Source organism: Gorilla gorilla, chromosome 8 (assembly GCF_029281585.2).
Source record: "Gorilla gorilla gorilla isolate KB3781 chromosome 8, NHGRI_mGorGor1-v2.1_pri, whole genome shotgun sequence".
Taxonomy (NCBI): Eukaryota; Metazoa; Chordata; class Mammalia; order Primates; family Hominidae; genus Gorilla; species Gorilla gorilla.
Genome location: NC_073232.2, coordinates 31759302 through 31766773, shown reverse-complemented (window position 1 = coordinate 31766773; position 7472 = coordinate 31759302). Strand labels below are relative to the sequence as shown.

Genomic DNA, 7472 nt, shown 5'->3' with positions numbered 1-7472 from the left:
GAAGGGAAATATTGATGAAAGAAATTAAAGACACAAATAAATGGAAAAGTATCTCATGTTCATGGACTGGAAGAATTGAAATTCATAAGATGTCCATATCCAAAGTGATCTACGGGTTCCATGTAATCCCTATCAAAATTCCAATAACATTTTTCACAAAAATAGGAAAAAAAATCTTAAAACGTTATGTATCACAAAAAATATCAATTAGCCAAAGCATTTTTGAGCAAAAATAACAAAGCAGGAGGCATCACAGTAACTAATTTGAAAATACACTATAAAGCTATAATAATAAAAACAGCATGGTAGTGGTATAAAAACAGACATATAATCTAATGGGACAGAATAAAAATCCCAGAAATAAATCCATGCATTTATAGTCTATGTACTTTAAAAAAAATACCAAGGACTTACAATGGGGAAAAGATAGTCTTTTTAATAAACGATCCTGGGAAAACTGGATATCCACATGCAGAAGATTGAAATTAGACCCTCATCTCACACCACATGCAAAAATCAACTCAAAATGGATTAAAGACTTAAATATAAAACCTACAATTGTGAAACTAGAAGAACACATAGGGGAATAGCTTCATGACATTGGCCTAGGCAATAATTGTTTTTATATGACCACAAACACATAGGCAACAAAAGTAAAAATAGACAAATGGGACTGCATTAAACTAAAAATCTCTGCATAGCAAAGAAAACAACTAACAGAGTGAAGAGAAACCTACAGAATGGGAGAATATATTTGCAAATCATAATCAGCCTCCAAAATATGTGAGAAACTCAAATAAAAGTAAAAAGACAAATAACCTGATTTAAAAAATTAGCAAATGACCTGAATGGACATTTCTCAAGGGAAGATATACAAATAACCAACTAGGTATGTGAAAAAGAAATGCTCAGCCAGGGCGCCATGGCTCATGCCTGTAATCCCACCACTTTGGGAGGCCGAGGCGGGTGGATCGCCTGAGGTCAGGAATTCGAGACCAGTCTGGCCAACGTGGTGAAACCCTGTCGCTACTAAAAATACAAAACTTAGCTGGGCATAGTGGTGGGCACCTGTGATCCTAGCTGCTTGGGAGGCTGAGGCAGGAGAATCGCTTGAGCCCTGGAGGCAGAGGTTGCAGTGAGCCAAGATTGTGCCACTGCACTCCAGCCTGGGCAACAGAGTGAGACTCTGTCTCAAAGAAAAGAAAAAATACTCAACATCTCTAATCATCAGGGAAGTGCAAATTGAAACCCCAATGAGATATTACCTCACACCTCTTAGGATGGCTATTACCTGAAAGATAAAAGATAACAAGCATTGGCAACGATGTAGAAGAGAGGGAAGCCTTGCACACTGTTGGTGGGACTATAAATTAGTACAGCAACTGTGGAAAATAGTATAAATGTTTCCTCAAAAAACTAAAAATAGAACTATCATATGATTCAGCAATCCCACTTCTGGGTATATATCCAAAGAAAATGAAATCTGTGTATCAAAGAGATATCTGCAGTCTCATGTTCATTGCAGCATTATTCACAATAGCCAAGATATGGAGTCAATCTAAGTGTTCAGAAAATGTGGTGTATAGCACAACAGAATACCATTCAGCCTTTAAAAACACAGAAATCTTGTCATTTGTGACAACATGGATGAACATGGAGGACATTATCTTGAGTGAATTAAACCAGGCACAGAAAGACAAACTGATGACCTCACTTATATGTAGAATATTTTTTAAAAGTCATACTCATAGAAACAAGGAGTTAAATGATGGTTACCAGAGACTGTGTGTGTGGTAATTGGGAAGATGTTGGTCAAAAGAAACAAAATTTCAGTTAAACAGGAGGAATGAGTTCAAGAGATCTACTGAACATCAAGATGACCATAGTTTATAACAATATATTGTATACTTGAAAATTGTTAAGAGATTTTAAGTATTCTCACCACAAAAAAGTATGTGAGATAATGCATATGCAAAATGACTTTAGCCATTTCACAATGTATATACACATATGAAAACATCATGTTGTACACCATAATATATATACAATTTTTACTTGTCAATTAAAAAAAAGAAAAAGTGGCTGGGCATGGCGGCTCACGCCTGTAATCCCAGCACTTTGGGAGGCTGAGGTGGGCGGATCACCTGAGGCTGGGAGTTCAAGACCAGACTGACCAACATGGAGAAACCCTGTCTCTATTATTAAAAATACAAAATTAGCCGGGCATGGTGGTGCATGCTTGTAATCCCAGCTACTTAGGACGCTGAGGCAGGACCATCGCTTGAACCCGGGAGGTTGCGGTGAGCCGAGATTGCACCATTGCACTCCAGCCTGGAAAACAAGAACAAAACTTCCTCTCAAAAAAAAAAAAGAAAAGAAAAAAGAAAAAGTAACTAAATGTACTCTATTTGTTAAGTGTACTGTGGTTATAAAGGAGAATCCTTATTTTTAGGAAATATGCTGAGTATTTTCCCCTCAAATGGTTCATAAATATATATACATATATCTAGTTTATACACAAATACATATGCAGATATAGATGATGTATTTTTAATGTATATATAAAAAGAGATTGAGAATGGTGAAGCAAATGGGGTAATCGGAGTAAACTCCTGCAAATTTTTTATGTTTAAAATAATTTCCAAACAAAAGTTTAAAAATTGGAGTTAAATCCTAAAAGTTATCTTTCCACTCCCATCTCCTCTTCCAAGGAGTAAGCCAATATTAACAGTTTTGTATGTGTATTTCTAGACCCGTGTCTATGTTTTTTATTGAGGTAAAATATATATAACATAAAATCTACTATTTTTAAGTGCACAGTTGAGTGCATTAAATACAAAAATGTGGAACTCTTCTTGAATTTGTGTGTCATCCTTGTGCAGGGGCCAAGCCAATTTTGTCTGTATTATTCCAATTTTAGTATATGTGCTGCTGAAGCAAGTACTCCATGCATTTTTAAACATACATGTTCCAGTATTATAAATGTAACCATATTTTACCAAAAAAGAAAATGAAAAAGAAAGATGTTCCTAGTAAAATGAGAACAACTATTTCATCACCAGCAGAACTGCAGAAATGTTAAGGGAACCTCTTCAGGCAGAAAGAAAATAACTTATAAAAATTTTAATTCACACAGTGTAATAAAGAACACTGGAAATGGCAAATATAAGAACATTTTTTTCCTACTTAATCTCTTTAAAAGATATTTGACTATTTAAAGCAAACATAACAAAGTCTGTGGATTTCATTACCTACATAGAAGTAAAATATATTACAACAATGACACAGAGGACAGGAGGAGCAGAATGAAAGTATGCTGTTGTAAGTTTCTTACATGTCATGTGAAATGATATAATGTTATCTGAAAGTAGGCTGTGATTAGTTAAATATTGTAAACCCTGGAGCAACCACTAAAAAGAAACCATAGAAAAGAAGAATTGCTAGTAAGCCAATAGTGGAGAGAAAATAGAATCTAAAAAAATTTGATTAATATGAACGAATAAAAGAACAAAGGAAAAAGAAAACATAAAATAGATGGGACAAAGGGAAAACAAATATCAATATGGTAAATTAAAACTCAACTATATCAATAATTCTATTGAATGTAAGTGGTCTAGACACTCCATTAAAAGATTGTCAGATTGGATAAAAAAAGTAAGACCTAACTATATGTATGTTGTCTATAAGAAACTGACTTTAAATATAAAGACATGGACAGGTTAAGAAAAAGAATAACAAAACTTTCCCCAAAATGTTACAAAAAAGTAAAAGAATGTCATGCAAGCATTAAGCAAAAGTAAGAGAATTGGCTGTATTAATATTATACAAAGTAGATTTCATATTGGGGATCATAATGGGAAATGGATCAGAAAACACAACAGTACTCACAGAGCTTCAAAATATATGAAGCAAACACTGGTAGAAGTAGAAGAAGAAATAGACACAATTACAGTTATAAACTTCAACACTCCTCTCTCAATAATTTTTAAAATATGTGGGAAGAAAATCAGTAAGGATGCATGAAACTTGAACAACACTATTAACTACTTAAATTAATTGGCATTTATAAAACATTCTCTCAACAACTGCAGAATAAACATTCTTTTCAAGTGTACACGGAGAATTTATCAAGATAGACCATATTGGGTCCATAAAACAAGTCTTAATACAATTTAAAGGATTAATTTCTAAAATATATTATCTGACACCAATAAAAAAAATCACAAGTGAAATAAGAAAATATTTTGAAAGGCATGAAAATGAAAGCATATTCCCACACGTATAAAAAGTGTGGGAATCATTTAAAGCAGTGCTAAAAAGGAAATTTATAACTTTTTTTTTTTTTTTTTGAGACGGAGTCTCACTCTGTCACCCAGGCTGGAGTGCAGTGACACAATCTCGGCTCACTGCACCTCCACCTCCTGGATTCAAGCGATTCTCCTGCCTCAGCCTCCTGAGTAGCTGGGACTACAGGCATGCGCCACCATACCCAGCTAATTTTTGTATTTTCAGTAGAGACGGGTTTTCACCACGTTGGCCAGGCTGGTCTTGAACTCCTGACCTCAGGTGATCCAACCGCCTCGACCTCCCAAAGTGTTAGGATTACAGACATGAGCCACTGCACCCAGCCGGAAATTTATAAGTTTAAATACTTACGTTGGAAAGTAGAAAACTTTATAGTTAAATGTCTACATTTCCACCTTAAGAAAATAGAAAAAGAAGAGCAATTTAACACAAAGTAAGTGGAAGGGAAGAAATAACCAGAAATCAATAGAATAATAAATGGACAAACAGTAGAGAAAATCAATGAAAACAAAAGCCAGTCTTTGAAAACACAGCTGGTAAATCTTTAGCCAACTTAAACAAGAAAAATAGATAAAGAACACACAATTACAAGTACCCAGAATGAACAATTTTTATACCCTACTAAAAGGATAATAAAAAAATGTTATGAATAAACTTAAAACAATAAATTCATCAAATTAGATAAAAATACATTCCTTGAAAGATCAGAACAACTAAAGCTCACTCAAAGAGAAATAATTTAAACATCCCTATTTATATTAAAGAAAGTGAAGTTGCAGTCATAAACCTTTCTACAAAGAAAACCCATAGATTCAGACGCTTGACTGATGAATTCTACTGAATGTTTAAGGGAGGAATAAAACCAGTCCTGCACAAAAGCATAGAAAGAAGACTTTCCAGTTCACTTTATGTGGCTAGTTTTACCCTGATAACACTAGAAAAAGCAATTTAAAAGGTAGAAAACTACAGACCAATATTTCTTATGAACACAGACACAAAAATCCTTAACAGAATTTCAGTAAATCAAATCCAGCTACATATAATAAAAGAATACATCATGAACAAGTGGGGTTTATCCTAGAAATGTAATATTGAGTCAACATGCAAAAATCAATAAATATAATTCATCGTACTAGCAGACTAAAAAGGAGAAACTATATGATTCATATAGTTTCATCTTAAAAGGTGCAGAAAAACATTTGACGAATTTCAATACCCATTCATGATTTAAAACAAACAAACAAAAAGCCCTTAGCAAACTAGAAATAGGAGAAAACTTTCTCAATGTGATAGAGGAAATCCACCAAAAACCTACAGCTAATGCCTTAATTTAAAACTGAATTATTTTCTCCTAAGATCGGGAAGAAGGCAAGATGTTCCCTCTTGTCACTTCTATTCAGTGCGAGTTTCCAGTTAATGTTATAAGGCAAGAAACCAAAATAAAATTCCTATCTTTGGAAATGTATATGTAAAACTGTCACTATGCACCAGCAATGTGCCTGTTGATACAGAAAATCCAAAGGAATCTACCAAAAAGTAACCACAGCTAAGAAGCAAATTTAAACAACGTCACAGGGTACAAGGTCAACATACACAAATCAATTATATTTCTATATGGTAGCAACAAACAATCGGAAATTTACATTTTAACAATATGTTTAAAATGGCATCACAAAACATGATTTATTTAGGAATAAACATAACAAAATAATGATGGTATGTATAGTAACCAAATCAGTCTTTTCCTTTTCAGCAGTTTTCAGTTATCTACAGTCAACTACAATCCAAAAATATGAAGATATTTTGAGAGACCACATTCACACAACTTTTATTAGTTTGTTATAATTCTTCTACTTTATTATTAGTTATTGTTACTCTCTTACTATGCCAAATTTATAAATTAAACTTTATCATAGGTAAATAGATATTAAAAAAACATAGGATATATAGGGGTCAGTACTCTCCACAGTTTGAGGCATAGCTGGGGTTATTGGAACATGTCCTCTGCAGATAAGGGTGGGCAACTGCACAGAGAAAAGTCCAAGACTTTGCTGAGATAAATTAAAGAATATCTCAATAAATAGTGAGACACACATGTTCATAGTTCAGTTGACTTGGTATTGTTAAGATGTCAATTCTCCCTAAATTGTGAGTCAGTGCTGTCTCAATCAAAATCAAGCGAATTTTTTATGTAGAAATTTATATAGAATTGCAGGCGGGGCGCAGTGGCTCACGCCTGTAATCCTAGCACTTTGGGAGGCCAAAACAGGCAGATCACCTGAGGTCAGGAGTTCGAGACCAGCCTGGCCAACATGGTGAAACCCCTAAAAATACAAAAATTAACCAGGTGTGGTGGCGTGCTCCTGTAATCCCAGCTACTCAGGAGACAGGCAGGAGAAACTCTTGAACCCAAGAGGCAAAGGTTGCAGCGAGCTGAGATAGCACCACTGCACTCCAGCCTGGGCGATGGAGCGAGACTCCATCTCAAAAAAAAAAGAAAAAAGAAATTTATGTAGAAATGCAGAATCCTAGAATAAGCAAAATAATTTTTGGAGAAAAAAAAGAACAATCACTGGTCAATTTCAAGGCTTACTATAAAGCTAAAATAAGACAGTGGGATGTTAGCATAAGGATAGACATATAGATCCATGAAACTGGGAGTTCAAAAATAGGCCCACACATAAATAGTCAATTGGTTTTCAGTTTTCAATAAAAGTACCAACGTATCAAAAGGGAAAAGGTGATTCTTTCTTCCTTCCTTCCTTCCTTCCTGCCTTCCTTCCTTTCTTTTTCTTTCTCTGTCTCTCTCTCTCTCTCTCTCTTTTTCTTTTTTTTTTTTTTTTTTTTTTTTTAGACAGGGTCTTGCTCTGTTACCTAGGCTAGAGTTCAGTGGCGTGATCACAGCTCGCTGCAGTCTCAACCCCTTGGGCTCAGCCTCCTGCGTAGCTGGGGCTACAGGTATGTGCTGCCACACCCAGCTGATGATTAATCTTTTGTAAGGGGTCTCCCTATGTTGCCCAGGCTGGTCTCCAACTCCTGGCCTCAAGTGATCCACCTCAGCTTCCCAAAGTGCTGGGATTACAGGCATGAGCCACCATGCCCAAAAATGCCCTCAATGTTTGACACAAAATGTATTCTAGAAAAATTGACACAAAATGTATTCTAGA

The 7472-nt window shown here is 34.9% G+C and overlaps 1 non-coding gene across 1 annotated transcript; it reads right to left on the bottom strand.

Annotated features, from left to right (window-relative positions):
- Positions 1 to 2837: 2837 nt before the first annotated feature.
- On the bottom strand, positions 2838 to 2944 carry LOC115936183 (U6 spliceosomal RNA). Its single transcript, XR_004071744.1, has one exon. It is a non-coding gene; the product is annotated as a U6 spliceosomal RNA (small nuclear RNA).
- Between the last annotated feature and the right edge of the window lie 4528 nt (positions 2945 to 7472).